Source organism: Pimephales promelas, chromosome 16, assembly GCF_988280905.1.
Source record: "Pimephales promelas chromosome 16, fPimPro1.hap1.1, whole genome shotgun sequence".
NCBI classification, from domain to species: domain Eukaryota; kingdom Metazoa; phylum Chordata; class Actinopteri; order Cypriniformes; family Leuciscidae; genus Pimephales; species Pimephales promelas.
In genome coordinates this window covers 20,606,278-20,626,098 of record NC_142784.1, presented here as the reverse complement: position 1 = coordinate 20,626,098, position 19,821 = coordinate 20,606,278, and positions in this window count along the sequence as shown.

Sequence of the window (19,821 nt, the reverse complement as noted above, 5' to 3'; positions counted from 1 at the left end):
AAAATTTCAACCCAAAAAAAAAACGACAGTGTTACCCCTTTCGTTTTTTTTCATTTTCGGGCAAAAAATTAAGTTTCTCCAATCTTCTCAAAACTCTGGATTATGATAGAGGGCTGTGAGACTTTGACCTGAGTGCAAAAATGGAGGCTCTAGACCCTTCCAGAGCTGAGATATCGAAATTCAAAATTTCAACCTGAAAAAAAAACGACAGTGTTACCCCTTTCATTTTTTTTCATTTTCCGGCGAAAAATTACGTTTCTCCAATCTTCTCAAAACTCTGGATTATGATAGAGGGCTGTGAGACTTTGACCTGAGTGCAAAAATGGAGGCTCTAGACCCTTCCAGAGCTGAGATATCGAAATTCAAAATTTCAACCCGAAAAAAAAAACGACAGTGTTGCCCCTTTCGTTTTTTTCATTTTCGGGCGAAAAATTAAGTTTCTCCAATCTTCTCAAAACTCTGGATTATGATAGAGGACTGTGAGACGTTGACCTGAGTGCAAAAATGGAGGCTCTAGACCCTTCCAGAGCTGAGATATCAAAATTCAAAATTTAGACCCGAAAAAAAAAAAGACAGTGTTACCCCTTTCGTTTTTTTTCATTTTCGGGCGAAAAATTACGTTTCTCCAATCTTCTCAAAACTCTGGATTATGATAGAGGGCTGTGAGACTTTGACCTGAGTGCAAAAATGGAGGCTCTAGACCCTTCCAGAGCTGAGATATCGAAATTCAAAATTTCAACCCGAAAAAAAAACGACAGTGTTACCCCTTTCGTTTTTTTCCGTTTTCGGGCGAAAAATTAAGTTTCTCCAATCTTCTCAAAACTCTGGATTCTGATAGAGGGCCACGAGACTTTGACCTGAGTGCAAAAATGGAGGCTCTAGACCCTTCCAGAGCTGAGATATCGAAATTCAAAATTTCAACCCGAAAAAAAAAACGACAGTGTTACCCCTTTCGTTTTTTTTTCATTTTCGGGCGAAAAATTAAGTTTCTCCAATCTTCTCAAAACTCTGGATTATGATAGAGGGCTGTGAGACTTTGACCTGAGTGCAAAAATGGAGGCTCTAGACCCTTTCAGAGCTGAGATATCAAAATTAAAAATTTAGACCCGAAAAAAAAAACGACAGTGTTACCCCTTTCGTTTTTGTCATTTCAGGCGAAAAATTAAGTTTCTCCAATCTTCTCAAAACTCTGGATTCTGATAGAGGGCCATGAGACTTTGACCTGAGTGCAAAAATGGAGGCTCTAGACCCTTCCAGAGCTGAGATATCAAAATTCAAAAATTCGCTCCGTAAAAAAAAACGACAGTGTTACCCCTTTCATTTTTTTTCATTTTCGGGCGAAAAATTAAGTTTCTCCAATCTTCTCAAAACTCTGGATTCTGATAGAGGGCTATGAGACTTTGACCTGAGTGCAAAAATGGAGGCTCTAGACCCTTCCAGAGCTGAGATATCAAAATTCAAAATTTCAACCCGAAAAAAAAACGACAGTGTTACCCCTTTCGTTTTTTTTCATTTTCAGGCGAAAAATTAAGTTTCTCCAATCTTCTCAAAACTCTGGATTATGATAGAGGGCTGTGAGACTTTGACCTGAGTGCAAAAATGGAGGCTCTAGACCCTTCCAGAGCTGAGATATCAAAATTCAAAATTTAGACCCGAAAAAAAAAAAACGACAGTGTTACCCCTTTCGTTTTTTTTCATTTTCGGGTGAAAAATTACGTTTCTCCAATCTTCTCAAAACTCTGGATTCTGATAGAGGGCTGTGAGACTTTGACCTGAGTGCAAAAATGGAGGCTCTAGACCCTTCCAGAGCTGAGATATCAAAATTTAGACCCGAAAAAAAAACGACAGTGTTACCCCTTTCGTTTTTTTTTCATTTTCGGGCGAAAAATTACGTTTCTCCAATCTTCTCAAAACTCTGGATTATGATAGAGGGCTGTGAGACTTTGACCTGAGTGCAAAAATGGAGGCTCTAGACTCTTCCAGAGCTGAGATATCGAAATTCAAAATTTCAACCCGAAAAAAAAAAACGACAGTGTTACCCCTTTCGTTTTTTTTCATTTTCGGGTGAAAAATTAAGTTTCTCCAATCTTCTCAAAACTCTGGATTATGATAGAGGGCTGTGAGACTTTGACCTGAGTGCAAAAATGGAGGCTCTAGACCCTTCCAGAGCTGAGATATCAAAATTCAAAAATTCGCTCCGTAAAAAAAACGACAGTGTTACCCCTTTCGTTTTTTTTCATTTTCGGGCGAAAAATTAAGTTTCTCCAATCTTCTCAAAACTCTGGATTCTGATAGAGGGCCATGAGACTTTGACCTGAGTGCAAAAATGGAGGCTCTAGACCCTTCCAGAGCTGAGATATCAAAATTCAAAAATTCGCTCCGTAAAAAAAAACGACAGTGTTACCCCTTTCATTTTTTTTCATTTTCGGGCGAAAAATTAAGTTTCTCCAATCTTCTCAAAACTCTGGATTCTGATAGAGGGCTATGAGACTTTGACCTGAGTGCAAAAATGGAGGCTCTAGACCCTTCCAGAGCTGAGATATCAAAATTCAAAATTTCAACCCGAAAAAAAAACGACAGTGTTACCCCTTTCGTTTTTTTTCATTTTCAGGCGAAAAATTAAGTTTCTCCAATCTTCTCAAAACTCTGGATTATGATAGAGGGCTGTGAGACTTTGACCTGAGTGCAAAAATGGAGGCTCTAGACCCTTCCAGAGCTGAGATATCAAAATTCAAAATTTAGACCCGAAAAAAAAAAAACGACAGTGTTACCCCTTTCGTTTTTTTTCATTTTCGGGTGAAAAATTACGTTTCTCCAATCTTCTCAAAACTCTGGATTCTGATAGAGGGCTGTGAGACTTTGACCTGAGTGCAAAAATGGAGGCTCTAGACCCTTCCAGAGCTGAGATATCAAAATTTAGACCCGAAAAAAAAACGACAGTGTTACCCCTTTCGTTTTTTTTTCATTTTCGGGCGAAAAATTACGTTTCTCCAATCTTCTCAAAACTCTGGATTATGATAGAGGGCTGTGAGACTTTGACCTGAGTGCAAAAATGGAGGCTCTAGACTCTTCCAGAGCTGAGATATCGAAATTCAAAATTTCAACCCGAAAAAAAAAAACGACAGTGTTACCCCTTTCGTTTTTTTTCATTTTCGGGTGAAAAATTAAGTTTCTCCAATCTTCTCAAAACTCTGGATTATGATAGAGGGCTGTGAGACTTTGACCTGAGTGCAAAAATGGAGGCTCTAGACCCTTCCAGAGCTGAGATATCAAAATTCAAAAATTCGCTCCGTAAAAAAAACGACAGTGTTACCCCTTTCGTTTTTTTTCATTTTCGGGCGAAAAATTAAGTTTCTCCAATCTTCTCAAAACTCTGGATTCTGATAGAGGGCCATGAGACTTTGACCTGAGTGCAAAAATGGAGGCTCTAGACCCTTCCAGAGCTGAGATATCGAAATTCAAAATTTCAACCCGAAAAAAAAAAACGACAGTGTTACCCCTTTCGTTTTTTTTCATTTTCGGGCGAAAAATTAAGTTTCTCCAATCTTCTCAAAACTCTGGATTATGATAGAGGGCTGTGAGACTTTGACCTGAGTGCAAAAATGGAGGCTCTAGACCCTTCCAGAGCTGAGATATCAAAATTCAAAATTTAGACCCGAAAAAAAAAATGACAGTGTTACCCCTTTCGTTTTTTTTTTCATTTTCGGGCGAAAAATTACGTTTCTCCAATCTTCTCAAAACTCTGGATTATGATAGAGGGCTGTGAGACTTTGACCTGAGTGCAAAAATGGAGGCTCTAGACCCTTCCAGAGCTGAGATATCAAAATTCAAAATTTAGACCCGAAAAAAAAAAAACGACAGTGTTACCCCTTTCGTTTTTTTTTTTCATTTTCGGGCGAAAAATTACGTTTCTCCAATATACTCAAAACTCTGGATTATGATAGAGGGCTGTGAGACTTTGACCTGAGTGCAAAAATGGAGGCTCTAGACCCTTCCAGAGCTGAGATATCGAAATTCAAAATTTCAACCCGAAAAAAAAAACGACAGTGTTACCCCTTTCGTTTTTTTCCGTTTTCGGGCGAAAAATTAAGTTTCTCCAATCTTCTCAAAACTCTAGATTCTGATAGAGGGCCACGAGACTTTGACCTGAGTGCAAAAATGGAGGCTCTAGACCCTTCCAGAGCTGAGATATCGAAATTCAAAATTTCAACCCGAAAAAAAAAACGACAGTATTACCCCTTTCGTTTTTTTTCATTTTTGGGCGAAAAATTAAGTTTCTCCAATCTTCACAAAACTCTGGATTCTGATAGAGGGCCATGAGACTTTGACCTGAGTGCAAAAATGGAGGCTCTAGACCCTTCCAGAGCTGAGATATCGAAATTCAAAATTTCAACCCGAAAAAAAAAACGACAGTGTTACCCCTTTCGTTTTTTTTCATTTTCGGGCGAAAAATTAAGTTTCTCCAATCTTCTCAAAACTCTGGATTATGATAGAGGGCTGTGAGACTTTGACCTGACTGCAAAAATGGAGGCTCTAGACCCTTCCAGAGCTGAGATATCAAAATTCAAAAATTCGCTCCTTAAAAAAAACGACAGTGTTACCCCTTTCGTTTTTTTCCGTTTTCGGGCGAAAAATTAAGTTTCTCCAATCTTCTCAAAACTCTGGATTCTGATAGAGGGCCACGAGACTTTGACCTGAGTGCAAAAATGGAGGCTCTAGACCCTTCCAGAGCTGAGATATCGAAATTCAAAATTTCAACCCGAAAAAAAAAACGACAGTGTTACTTACCCCTTTCGTTTTTTTTTTTCATTTTCGGGCGAAAAATTAAGTTTCTCCAATCTTCTCAAAACTCTGGATTATGATAGAGGGCTGTGAGACTTTGACCTGAGTGCAAAAATGGAGGCTCTAGACCCTTCCAGAGCTGAGATATCAAAATTCAAAATTTAGACCCGAAAAAAAAACGACAGTGTTACCCCTTTCGTTTTTTTTCATTTTCGGGCGAAAAATTACGTTTCTCCAATCTTCTCAAAACTCTGGATTATGATAGAGGGCTGTGAGACTTTGACCTGAGTGCAAAAATGGAGGCTCTAGACCCTTCCAGAGCTGAGATATCAAAATTCAAAATTTAGACCCGAAAAAAAAACGACAGTGTTACCCCTTTCGTTTTTTTTCATTTTCGGGCGAAAAATTACGTTTCTCCAATCTTCTCAAAACTCTGGATTATGATAGAGGGCTGTGAGACTTTGACCTGAGTGCAAAAATGGAGGCTCTAGACCCTTCCAGAGCTGAGATATCGAAATTCAAAATTTCAACCCGAAAAAAAAATGACAGTGTTACCCCTTTCGTTTTTTTTTCATTTTCGGGCGAAAAATTACGTTTCTCCAATCTTCTCAAAACTCTGGATTATGATAGAGGGCTGTGAGACTTTGACCTGAGTGCAAATATGGAGGCTCTAGACCCTTCCAGAGCTGAGAGATCGAAATTCAAAATTTCAACCCGAAAAAAAAAACGACAGTGTTACCCCTTTCATTTTTTTCCGTTTTCGGGCGAAAAATTAAGTTTCTCCAATCTTCTCAAAACTCTGGATTCTGATAGAGGGCCACGAGACTTTGACCTGAGTGCAAAAATGGAGGCTCTAGACCCTTCTAGAGCTGAGATATCGAAATTCAAAATTTCAACCCGAAAAAAAAAAACGACAGTGTTACCCCTTTCGTTTTTTTTTTCATTTTCGGGCGAAAAATTAAGTTTCTCCAATCTTCTCAAAACTCTGGATTATGATAGAGGGCTGTGAGACTTTGACCTGAGTGCAAAAATGGAGGCTCTAGACCCTTCCAGAGCTGAGATATCAAAATTCAAAAATTCGCTCCTTAAAAAAAACGACAGTGTTACCCCTTTCGTTTTTTTTCATTTTCGGGCGAAAAATTAAGTTTCTCCAATCTTCTCAAAACTCTGGATTCTGATAGAGGGCCACGAGACTTTGACCTGAGTGCAAAAATGGAGGCTCTAGACCCTTCTAGAGCTGAGATATCGAAATTCAAAATTTCAACCCGAAAAAAAAATGACAGTGTTACCCCTTTCGTTTTTTTTTCTTTTTTGGGCGAAAAATTAAGTTTCTCCAATCTTCTCAAAACTCTGGATTATGATAGAGGGCTGTGAGACTTTGACCTGAGTGCAAAAATGGAGGCTCTAGACCCTTCCAGAGCTGAGATATCAAAATTCAAAAATTCGCTCCTTAAAAAAAACGACAGTGTTACCCCTTTCGTTTTTTTTCATTTTCGGGCGAAAAATTAAGTTTCTCCAATCTTCTCAAAACTCTGGATTATGATAGAGGGCCACGAGACTTTGACCTGAGTGCAAAAATGGAGGCTCTAGACCCTTCCAGAGCTGAGATATCAAAATTCAAAATTTAGACCCGAAAAAAAAAACGACAGTGTTACCCCTTTCGTTTTTTTTCATTTTCGGGCGAAAAATTACGTTTCTCCAATCTTCTCAAAACTCTGGATTATGATAGAGGGCTGTGAGACTTTGACCTGAGTGCAAAAATGGAGGCTCTAGACCCTTCCAGAGCTGAGATATCAAAATTCAAAATTTAGACCCGAAAAAAAAACGACAGTGTTACCCCTTTCGTTTTTTTTCATTTTCGGGCGAAAAATTACGTTTCTCCAATCTTCTCAAAACTCTGGATTATGATAGAGGGCTGTGAGACTTTGACCTGAGTGCAAAAATGGAGGCTCTAGACCCTTCCAGAGCTGAGATATCGAAATTCAAAATTTCCACCCGAAAAAAAAAACGACAGTGTTACCCCTTTCGTTTTTTTTCATTTTCGGGTGAAAAATTAAGTTTCTCCAATCTTCTCAAAACTCTGGATTATGATAGAGGGCTGTGAGACTTTGACCTGAGTGCAAAAATGGAGGCTCTAGACCCTTCCAGAGCTGAGATATCAAAATTCAAAAATTCGCTCCGTAAAAAAAACGACAGTGTTACCCCTTTCGTTTTTTTTCATTTTCGGGCGAAAAATTAAGTTTCTCCAATCTTCTCAAAACTCTGGATTCTGATAGAGGGCCATGAGACTTTGACCTGAGTGCAAAAATGGAGGCTCTAGACCCTTCCAGAGCTGAGATATCGAAATTCAAAATTTCAACCCGAAAAAAAAACGACAGTGTTACCCCTTTCGTTTTTTTTCATTTTCGGGCGAAAAATTAAGTTTCTCCAATCTTCTCAAAACTCTGGATTATGATAGAGGGCTGTGAGACTTTGACCTGAGTGCAAAAATGGAGGCTCTAGACCCTTCCAGAGCTGAGATATCAAAATTCAAAATTTAGACCCGAAAAAAAAACGACAGTGTTACCCCTTTCGTTTTTTTTTCATTTTCGGGTGAAAAATTACGTTTCTCCAATCTTCTCAAAACTCTGGATTCTGATAGAGGGCTGTGAGACTTTGACCTGAGTGCAAAAATGGAGGCTCTAGACCCTTCCAGAGCTGAGATATCAAAATTCAAAATTTAGACCCGAAAAAAAAACGACAGTGTTACCCCTTTCGTTTTTTTTCATTTTCGGGCGAAAAATTACGTTTCTCCAATCTTCTCAAAACTCTGGATTATGATAGAGGGCTGTGAGACTTTGACCTGAGTGCAAAAATGGAGGCTCTAGACCCTTCCAGAGCTGAGATATCGAAATTCAAAATTTCAACCCGAAAAAAAAAAACGACAGTGTTACCCCTTTCGTTTTTTTTCATTTTCGGGTGAAAAATTAAGTTTCTCCAATCTTCTCAAAACTCTGGATTATGATAGAGGGCTGTGAGACTTTGACCTGAGTGCAAAAATGGAGGCTCTAGACCCTTCCAGAGCTGAGATATCAAAATTCAAAAATTCGCTCCGTAAAAAAAACGACAGTGTTACCCCTTTCGTTTTTTTTCATTTTCGGGCGAAAAATTAAGTTTCTCCAATCTTCTCAAAACTCTGGATTCTGATAAAGGGCCATGAGACTTTGACCTGAGTGCAAAAATGGAGGCTCTAGACCCTTCCAGAGCTGAGATATCGAAATTCAAAATTTCAACCCGAAAAAAAAAACGACAGTGTTACCCCTTACGTTTTTTTTTTCGGGTGAAAAATTAAGTATCTCCAATCTTCTCAAAACTCTGGATTCTGATAGAGGGCCACGAGACTTAGATCTGAGTGCAAAAATGGAGTCTCTAGACCCTTCCAGAGCTGAGATATCAAAATTCAAAAATTCGCTCCTTAAAAAAAACGACAGTGTTACCCCTTTCGTTTTTTTTCATTTTCGGGCGAAAAATTAAGTTTCTCCAATCTTCTCAAAACTCTGGATCCTGATAGAGGGCCACGAGACTTTGACCTGAGTGCAAAAATGGAGGCTCTAGACCCTTCTAGAGCTGAGATATCGAAATTCAAAATTTCAACCCGAAAAAAAAACGACAGTGTTACCCCTTTCGTTTTTTTTTCATTTTCGGGCGAAAAATTAAGTTTCTCCAATCTTCTCAAAACTCTGGATTATGATAGAGGGCTGTGAGACTTTGACCTGAGTGCAAAAATGGAGGCTCTAGACCCTTCCAGAGCTGAGATATCAAAATTCAAAAATTCGCTCCTTAAAAAAAACGACAGTGTTACCCCTTTCGTTTTTTTTCATTTTCGGGCGAAAAATTAAGTTTCTCCAATCTTCTCAAAACTCTGGATTATGATAGAGGGCCACGAGACTTTGACCTGAGTGCAAAAATGGAGGCTCTAGACCCTTCCAGAGCTGAGATATCAAAATTCAAAATTTAGACCCGAAAAAAAAAACGACAGTGTTACCCCTTTCGTTTTTTTTCATTTTCGGGCGAAAAATTACGTTTCTCCAATCTTCTCAAAACTCTGGATTATGATAGAGGGCTGTGAGACTTTGACCTGAGTGCAAAAATGGAGGCTCTAGACCCTTCCAGAGCTGAGATATCAAAATTCAAAATTTAGACCCGAAAAAAAACGACAGTGTTACCCCTTTCGTTTTTTTTCATTTTCGGGCGAAAAATTACGTTTCTCCAATCTTCTCAAAACTCTGGATTATGATAGAGGGCTGTGAGACTTTGACCTGAGTGCAAAAATGGAGGCTCTAGACCCTTCCAGAGCTGAGATATCGAAATTCAAAATTTCCACCCGAAAAAAAAAACGACAGTGTTACCCCTTTCGTTTTTTTTCATTTTCGGGTGAAAAATTAAGTTTCTCCAATCTTCTCAAAACTCTGGATTATGATAGAGGGCTGTGAGACTTTGACCTGAGTGCAAAAATGGAGGCTCTAGACCCTTCCAGACCTGAGATATCAAAATTCAAAAATTCGCTCCGTAAAAAAAACGACAGTGTTACCCCTTTCGTTTTTTTTCATTTTCGGGCGAAAAATTAAGTTTCTCCAATCTTCTCAAAACTCTGGATTATGATAGAGGGCTGTGAGACTTTGACCTGAGTGCAAAAATGGAGGCTCTAGACCCTTCCAGAGCTGAGATATCGAAATTCAAAATTTCAACCCGAAAAAAAAAACGACAGTGTTACCCCTTTCGTTTTTTTTCATTTTCGGGCGAAAAATTAAGTTTCTCCAATCTTCTCAAAACTCTGGATTATGATAGAGGGCTGTGAGACTTTGACCTGACTGCAAAAATGGAGGCTCTAGACCCTTCCAGAGCTGAGATATCAAAATTCAAAAATTCGCTCCTTAAAAAAAACGACAGTGTTACCCCTTTCGTTTTTTTCCGTTTTCGGGCGAAAAATTAAGTTTCTCCAATCTTCTCAAAACTCTGGATTCTGATAGAGGGCCACGAGACTTTGACCTGAGTGCAAAAATGGAGGCTCTAGACCCTTCCAGAGCTGAGATATCGAAATTCAAAATTTCAACCCGAAAAAAAAAACGACAGTGTTACTTACCCCTTTCGTTTTTTTTTTCATTTTCGGGCGAAAAATTAAGTTTCTCCAATCTTCTCAAAACTCTGGATTATGATAGAGGGCTGTGAGACTTTGACCTGAGTGCAAAAATGGAGGCTCTAGACCCTTCCAGAGCTGAGATATCAAAATTCAAAATTTAGACCCGAAAAAAAAACGACAGTGTTACCCCTTTCGTTTTTTTTCATTTTCGGGCGAAAAATTACGTTTCTCCAATCTTCTCAAAACTCTGGATTATGATAGAGGGCTGTGAGACTTTGACCTGAGTGCAAAAATGGAGGCTCTAGACCCTTCCAGAGCTGAGATATCAAAATTCAAAATTTAGACCCGAAAAAAAAACGACAGTGTTACCCCTTTCGTTTTTTTTCATTTTCGGGCGAAAAATTACGTTTCTCCAATCTTCTCAAAACTCTGGATTATGATAGAGGGCTGTGAGACTTTGACCTGAGTGCAAAAATGGAGGCTCTAGACCCTTCCAGAGCTGAGATATCGAAATTCAAAATTTCAACCCGAAAAAAAAATGACAGTGTTACCCCTTTCGTTTTTTTTTCATTTTCGGGCGAAAAATTACGTTTCTCCAATCTTCTCAAAACTCTGGATTATGATAGAGGGCTGTGAGACTTTGACCTGAGTGCAAATATGGAGGCTCTAGACCCTTCCAGAGCTGAGAGATCGAAATTCAAAATTTCAACCCGAAAAAAAAAACGACAGTGTTACCCCTTTCATTTTTTTCCGTTTTCGGGCGAAAAATTAAGTTTCTCCAATCTTCTCAAAACTCTGGATTCTGATAGAGGGCCACGAGACTTTGACCTGAGTGCAAAAATGGAGGCTCTAGACCCTTCTAGAGCTGAGATATCGAAATTCAAAATTTCAACCCGAAAAAAAAAAACGACAGTGTTACCCCTTTCGTTTTTTTTTTCATTTTCGGGCGAAAAATTAAGTTTCTCCAATCTTCTCAAAACTCTGGATTATGATAGAGGGCTGTGAGACTTTGACCTGAGTGCAAAAATGGAGGCTCTAGACCCTTCCAGAGCTGAGATATCAAAATTCAAAAATTCGCTCCTTAAAAAAAACGACAGTGTTACCCCTTTCGTTTTTTTTCATTTTCGGGCGAAAAATTAAGTTTCTCCAATCTTCTCAAAACTCTGGATTCTGATAGAGGGCCACGAGACTTTGACCTGAGTGCAAAAATGGAGGCTCTAGACCCTTCTAGAGCTGAGATATCGAAATTCAAAATTTCAACCCGAAAAAAAAATGACAGTGTTACCCCTTTCGTTTTTTTTTCTTTTTTGGGCGAAAAATTAAGTTTCTCCAATCTTCTCAAAACTCTGGATTATGATAGAGGGCTGTGAGACTTTGACCTGAGTGCAAAAATGGAGGCTCTAGACCCTTCCAGAGCTGAGATATCAAAATTCAAAAATTCGCTCCTTAAAAAAAACGACAGTGTTACCCCTTTCGTTTTTTTTCATTTTCGGGCGAAAAATTAAGTTTCTCCAATCTTCTCAAAACTCTGGATTATGATAGAGGGCCACGAGACTTTGACCTGAGTGCAAAAATGGAGGCTCTAGACCCTTCCAGAGCTGAGATATCAAAATTCAAAATTTAGACCCGAAAAAAAAAACGACAGTGTTACCCCTTTCGTTTTTTTTCATTTTCGGGCGAAAAATTACGTTTCTCCAATCTTCTCAAAACTCTGGATTATGATAGAGGGCTGTGAGACTTTGACCTGAGTGCAAAAATGGAGGCTCTAGACCCTTCCAGAGCTGAGATATCAAAATTCAAAATTTAGACCCGAAAAAAAAACGACAGTGTTACCCCTTTCGTTTTTTTTCATTTTCGGGCGAAAAATTACGTTTCTCCAATCTTCTCAAAACTCTGGATTATGATAGAGGGCTGTGAGACTTTGACCTGAGTGCAAAAATGGAGGCTCTAGACCCTTCCAGAGCTGAGATATCGAAATTCAAAATTTCCACCCGAAAAAAAAAAACGACAGTGTTACCCCTTTCGTTTTTTTTCATTTTCGGGTGAAAAATTAAGTTTCTCCAATCTTCTCAAAACTCTGGATTATGATAGAGGGCTGTGAGACTTTGACCTGAGTGCAAAAATGGAGGCTCTAGACCCTTCCAGAGCTGAGATATCAAAATTCAAAAATTCGCTCCGTAAAAAAAACGACAGTGTTACCCCTTTCGTTTTTTTTCATTTTCGGGCGAAAAATTAAGTTTCTCCAATCTTCTCAAAACTCTGGATTCTGATAGAGGGCCATGAGACTTTGACCTGAGTGCAAAAATGGAGGCTCTAGACCCTTCCAGAGCTGAGATATCGAAATTCAAAATTTCAACCCGAAAAAAAAACGACAGTGTTACCCCTTTCGTTTTTTTTCATTTTCGGGCGAAAAATTAAGTTTCTCCAATCTTCTCAAAACTCTGGATTATGATAGAGGGCTGTGAGACTTTGACCTGAGTGCAAAAATGGAGGCTCTAGACCCTTCCAGAGCTGAGATATCAAAATTCAAAATTTAGACCCGAAAAAAAAACGACAGTGTTACCCCTTTCGTTTTTTTTTCATTTTCGGGTGAAAAATTACGTTTCTCCAATCTTCTCAAAACTCTGGATTCTGATAGAGGGCTGTGAGACTTTGACCTGAGTGCAAAAATGGAGGCTCTAGACCCTTCCAGAGCTGAGATATCAAAATTCAAAATTTAGACCCGAAAAAAAAACGACAGTGTTACCCCTTTCGTTTTTTTTCATTTTCGGGCGAAAAATTACGTTTCTCCAATCTTCTCAAAACTCTGGATTATGATAGAGGGCTGTGAGACTTTGACCTGAGTGCAAAAATGGAGGCTCTAGACCCTTCCAGAGCTGAGATATCGAAATTCAAAATTTCAACCCGAAAAAAAAAAACGACAGTGTTACCCCTTTCGTTTTTTTTCATTTTCGGGTGAAAAATTAAGTTTCTCCAATCTTCTCAAAACTCTGGATTATGATAGAGGGCTGTGAGACTTTGACCTGAGTGCAAAAATGGAGGCTCTAGACCCTTCCAGAGCTGAGATATCAAAATTCAAAAATTCGCTCCGTAAAAAAAACGACAGTGTTACCCCTTTCGTTTTTTTTCATTTTCGGGCGAAAAATTAAGTTTCTCCAATCTTCTCAAAACTCTGGATTCTGATAAAGGGCCATGAGACTTTGACCTGAGTGCAAAAATGGAGGCTCTAGACCCTTCCAGAGCTGAGATATCGAAATTCAAAATTTCAACCCGAAAAAAAAAACGACAGTGTTACCCCTTACGTTTTTTTTTTCGGGTGAAAAATTAAGTATCTCCAATCTTCTCAAAACTCTGGATTCTGATAGAGGGCCACGAGACTTAGATCTGAGTGCAAAAATGGAGTCTCTAGACCCTTCCAGAGCTGAGATATCAAAATTCAAAAATTCGCTCCTTAAAAAAAACGACAGTGTTACCCCTTTCGTTTTTTTTCATTTTCGGGCGAAAAATTAAGTTTCTCCAATCTTCTCAAAACTCTGGATCCTGATAGAGGGCCACGAGACTTTGACCTGAGTGCAAAAATGGAGGCTCTAGACCCTTCTAGAGCTGAGATATCGAAATTCAAAATTTCAACCCGAAAAAAAAACGACAGTGTTACCCCTTTCGTTTTTTTTTCATTTTCGGGCGAAAAATTAAGTTTCTCCAATCTTCTCAAAACTCTGGATTATGATAGAGGGCTGTGAGACTTTGACCTGAGTGCAAAAATGGAGGCTCTAGACCCTTCCAGAGCTGAGATATCAAAATTCAAAAATTCGCTCCTTAAAAAAAACGACAGTGTTACCCCTTTCGTTTTTTTTCATTTTCGGGCGAAAAATTAAGTTTCTCCAATCTTCTCAAAACTCTGGATTATGATAGAGGGCCACGAGACTTTGACCTGAGTGCAAAAATGGAGGCTCTAGACCCTTCCAGAGCTGAGATATCAAAATTCAAAATTTAGACCCGAAAAAAAAAACGACAGTGTTACCCCTTTCGTTTTTTTTCATTTTCGGGCGAAAAATTACGTTTCTCCAATCTTCTCAAAACTCTGGATTATGATAGAGGGCTGTGAGACTTTGACCTGAGTGCAAAAATGGAGGCTCTAGACCCTTCCAGAGCTGAGATATCAAAATTCAAAATTTAGACCCGAAAAAAAACGACAGTGTTACCCCTTTCGTTTTTTTTCATTTTCGGGCGAAAAATTACGTTTCTCCAATCTTCTCAAAACTCTGGATTATGATAGAGGGCTGTGAGACTTTGACCTGAGTGCAAAAATGGAGGCTCTAGACCCTTCCAGAGCTGAGATATCGAAATTCAAAATTTCCACCCGAAAAAAAAAACGACAGTGTTACCCCTTTCGTTTTTTTTCATTTTCGGGTGAAAAATTAAGTTTCTCCAATCTTCTCAAAACTCTGGATTATGATAGAGGGCTGTGAGACTTTGACCTGAGTGCAAAAATGGAGGCTCTAGACCCTTCCAGACCTGAGATATCAAAATTCAAAAATTCGCTCCGTAAAAAAAACGACAGTGTTACCCCTTTCGTTTTTTTTCATTTTCGGGCGAAAAATTAAGTTTCTCCAATCTTCTCAAAACTCTGGATTCTGATAGAGGGCCATGAGACTTTGACCTGAGTGCAAAAATGGAGGCTCTAGACCCTTCCAGAGCTGAGATATCGAAATTCAAAATTTCAACCCGAAAAAAAAACGACAGTGTTACCCCTTTCGTTTTTTTTCATTTTCGGGCGAAAAATTAAGTTTCTCCAATCTTCTCAAAACTCTGGATTATGATAGAGGGCTGTGAGACTTTGACCTGAGTGCAAAAATGGAGGCTCTAGACCCTTCCAGAGCTGAGATATCAAAATTCAAAATTTAGACCCGAAAAAAAAAAACGACAGTGTTACCCCTTTCGTTTTTTTTCATTTTCGGGTGAAAAATTACGTTTCTCCAATCTTCTCAAAACTCTGGATTCTGATAGAGGGCTGTGAGACTTTGACCTGAGTGCAAAAATGGAGGCTCTAGACCCTTCCAGAGCTGAGATATCGAAATTCAAAATTTCAACCCGAAAAAAAAAAACGACAGTGTTACCCCTTTCGTTTTTTTTCATTTTCGGGTGAAAAATTAAGTTTCTCCAATCTTCTCAAAACTCTGGATTATGATAGAGGGCTGTGAGACTTTGACCTGAGTGCAAAAATGGAGGCTCTAGACCCTTCCAGAGCTGAGATATCAAAATTCAAAAATTCGCTCCGTAAAAAAAACGACAGTGTTACCCCTTTCGTTTTTTTTCATTTTCGGGCGAAAAATTAAGTTTCTCCAATCTTCTCAAAACTCTGGATTCTGATAAAGGGCCATGAGACTTTGACCTGAGTGCAAAAATGGAGGCTCTAGACCCTTCCAGAGCTGAGATATCGAAATTCAAAATTTCAACCCGAAAAAAAAAAACGACAGTGTTACCCCTTACGTTTTTTTTTTTCGGGTGAAAAATTAAGTATCTCCAATCTTCTCAAAACTCTGGATTCTGATAGAGGGCCACGAGACTTAGATCTGAGTGCAAAAATGGAGTCTCTAGACCCTTCCAGAGCTGAGATATCGAAATTCAAAATTTCAACCCGAAAAAAAAACGACAGTGTTACCCCTTTCGTTTTTTTTCATTTTCGGGCGAAAAATTAAGTTTCTCCAATCTTCTCAAAACTCTGGATTATGATAGAGGGCTGTGAGACTTTGACCTGAGTGCAAAAATGGAGGCTCTAGACCCTTCCAGAGCTGAGATATCGAAATTCAAAATTTCAACCCGAAAAAAAAAACGACAGTGTTACCCCTTTCGTTTTTTTTCATTTTCGGGTGAAAAATTAAGTTTCTCCAATCTTCTCAAAACTCTGGATTATGATAGAGGGCTGTGAGACTTTGACCTGAGTGCAAAAATGGAGGCTCTAGACCCTTCCAGAGCTGAGATATCAAAATTCAAAAATTCGCTCCGTAAAAAAACGACAGTGTTACCCCTTTCGTTTTTTTTCATTTTCGGGCGAAAAATTAAGTTTCTCCAATCTTCTCAAAACTCTGGATTCTGATAGAGGGCCATGAGACTTTGACCTGAGTGCAAAAATGGAGGCTCTAGACCCTTCCAGAGCTGAGATATCGAAATTCAAAATTTCAACCCGAAAAAAAAAACGACAGTGTCACCCCTTTCGTTTTTTTTCATTTTCGGGCGAAAAATTAAGTTTCTTTAATCTTCTCAAAACTCTGGATTATGATAGAGGGCTGTGAGACTTTGACCTGAGTGCAAAAATGGAGGCTCTAGACCCTTCCAGAGCTGAGATATCAAAATTCAAAATTTAGACCCGAAAAAAAAAACGACAGTGTTACCCCTTTCGTTTTTTTTTCATTTTCGGGCGAAAAATTACGTTTCTCCAATCTTCTCAAAACTCTGGATTATGATAGAGGGCTGTGAGACTTTGACCTGAGTGCAAAAATGGAGGCTCTAGACCCTTCCAGAGCTGAGATATCAAAATTCAAAATTTAGACCCGAAAAAAAAAACGACAGTGTTACCCCTTTCGTTTTTTTTTTCATTTTCGGGCGAAAAATTACGTTTCTCCAATCTTCTCAAAACTCTGGATTATGATAGAGGGCTGTGAGACTTTGACCTGAGTGCAAAAATGGAGGCTCTAGACCCTTCCAGAGCTGAGATATCAAAATTCAAAAATTCGCTCCTTAAAAAAAACGACAGTGTTACCCTTTTCGTTTTTTTTCATTTTCGGGCGAAAAATTAAGTTTCTCCAATCTTCTCAAAACTCTGGATTATGATAGAGGGCCACGAGACTTTGACCTGAGTGCAAAAATTGAGGCTCTAGACCCTTCCAGAGCTGAGATATCAAAATTCAAAATTTAGACCCGAAAAAAAAAACGACAGTGTTACCCCTTTCGTTTTTTTTTTTTATTCGGGCGAAAAATTACGTTTCTCCAATCTTCTCAAAACTCTGGATTATGATAGAGGGCTGTGAGACTTTGACCTGAGTGCAAAAATGGAGGCTCTAGACCCTTCCAGAGCTGAGATATCAAAATTCAAAATTTAGACCCGAAAAAAAAACGACAGTGTTACCCCTTTCGTTTTTTTTCATTTTCGGGCGAAAAATTACGTTTCTCCAATCTTCTCAAAACTCTGGATTATGATAGAGGGCTGTGAGACTTTGACCTGAGTGCAAAAATGGAGGCTCTAGACCCTTCCAGAGCTGAGATATCGAAATTCAAAATTTCCACCCGAAAAAAAAAAACGACAGTGTTACCCCTTTCGTTTTTTTTCATTTTCGGGTGAAAAATTAAGTTTCTCCAATCTTCTCAAAACTCTGGATTATGATAGAGGGCTGTGAGACTTTGACCTGAGTGCAAAAATGGAGGCTCTAGACCCTTCCAGAGCTGAGATATCAAAATTCAAAAATTCGCTCCTTAAAAAAAACGACAGTGTTACCCTTTTCGTTTTTTTTCATTTTCGGGCGAAAAATTAAGTTTCTCCAATCTTCTCAAAACTCTGGATTATGATAGAGGGCCACGAGACTTTGACCTGAGTGCAAAAATTGAGGCTCTAGACCCTTCCAGAGCTGAGATATCAAAATTCAAAATTTAGACCCGAAAAAAAAAACGACAGTGTTACCCCTTTCGTTTTTTTTTTTTATTCGGGCGAAAAATTAAGTTTCTCCAATCTTCTCAAAACTCTGGATTATGATAGAGGGCTGTGAGACTTTGACCTGAGTGCAAAAATGGAGGCTCTAGACCCTTCCAGAGCTGAGATATCAAAATTCAAAATTTAGACCCGAAAAAAAAACGACAGTGTTACCCCTTTCGTTTTTTTTCATTTTCGGGCGAAAAATTACGTTTCTCCAATCTTCTCAAAACTCTGGATTATGATAGAGGGCTGTGAGACTTTGACCTGAGTGCAAAAATGGAGGCTCTAGACCCTTCCAGAGCTGAGATATCGAAATTCAAAATTTCCACCCGAAAAAAAAAACGACAGTGTTACCCCTTTCGTTTTTTTTCATTTTCGGGTGAAAAATTACGTTTCTCCAATCTTCTCAAAACTCTGGATTCTGATAGAGGGCTGTGAGACTTTGACCTGAGTGCAAAAATGGAGGCTCTAGACCCTTCCAGAGCTGAGATATCAAAATTCAAAATTTAGACCCGAAAAAAAAACGACAGTGTTACCCCTTTCGTTTTTTTTCATTTTCGGGCGAAAAATTACGTTTCTCCAATCTTCTCAAAACTCTGGATTATGATAGAGGGCTGTGAGACTTTGACCTGAGTGCAAAAATGGAGGCTCTAGACCCTTCCAGAGCTGAGATATCGAAATTCAAAATTTCAACCCGAAAAAAAAAAACGACAGTGTTACCCCTTTCGTTTTTTTTCATTTTCGGGTGAAAAATTAAGTTTCTCCAATCTTCTCAAAACTCTGGATTATGATAGAGTGCTGTGAGACTTTGACCTGAGTGCAAAAATGGAGGCTCTAGACCCTTCCAGAGCTGAGATATCGAAATTCAAAATTTCAACCCGAAAAAAAAAACGACAGTGTTACCCCTTTCGTTTTTTTTCATTTTCGGGTGAAAAATTACGTTTCTCCAATCTTCTCAAAACTCTGGATTCTGATAGAGGGCTGTGAGACTTTGACCTGAGTGCAAAAATGGGGGCTCTAGACCCTTCCAGAGCTGAGATATCAAAATTCAAAAATTCGCTCCGTAAAAAAAACGACAGTGTTACCCCTTTTGTTTTTTTCCGTTTTCGGGCGAAAAATCAAGTTTCTCCAATCTTCTCAAAACTCTGGATTCTGAAAGAGGGCCACGAGACTTTGACCTGAGTGCAAAAATGGAGGCTCTAGACCCTTCCAGAGCTGAGATATCGAAATTCAAAATTTCAACCCGAAAAAAAAAACGACAGTGTTACCCCTTTCGTTTTTTTTCATTTTCGGGCGAAAAATTAAGTTTCTCCAATCTTCTCAAAACTCTGGATTATGATAGAGGGCTGTGAGACTTTGACCTGAGTGCAAAAATGGAGGCTCTAGACCCTTCCAGAGCTGAGATATCGAAATTCAAAATTTCAACCCGAAAAAAAAAACGACAGTGTTACCCCTTTCGTTTTTTTTCATTTTCGGGTGAAAAATTAAGTTTCTCCAATCTTCTCAAAACTCTGGATTCTGATAGAGGGCCATGAGACTTTGACCTGAGTGCAAAAATGGAGGCTCTAGACCCTTCCAGAGCTGAGATATCAAAATTCAAAATTTAGACCCGAAAAAAAAAAACGACAGTGTTACCCCTTTCGTTTTTTTTCATTTTCGGGTGAAAAATTACGTTTCTCCAATCTTCTCAAAACTCTGGATTCTGATAGAGGGCTGTGAGACTTTGACCTGAGTGCAAAAATGGAGGCTCTAGACCCTTCCAGAGCTGAGATATCAAAATTCAAAAATTCGCTCCTTAAAAAAAACGACAGTGTTACCCCTTTCGTTTTTTTTAATTTTCGGGCGAAAAATTAAGTTTCTCCAATCTTCTCAAAACTCTGGATTATGATAGAGGGCCACGAGACTTTGACCTGAGTGCAAAAATGGAGGCTCTAGACCCTTCCAGAGCTGAGATATCAAAATTCAAAATTTAGACCCGAAAAAAAAAACGACAGTGTTACCCCTTTCGTTTTTTTTTTTATTCGGGCGAAAAATTACGTTTCTCCAATCTTCTCAAAACTCTGGATTATGATAGAGGGCTGTGAGACTTTGACCTGAGTGCAAAAATGGAGGCTCTAGACCCTTCCAGAGCTGAGATATCGAAATTCAAAATTTCCACCCGAAAAAAAAAACGACAGTGTTACCCCTTTCGTTTTTTTTCATTTTCGGGTGAAAAATTAAGTTTCTCCAATCT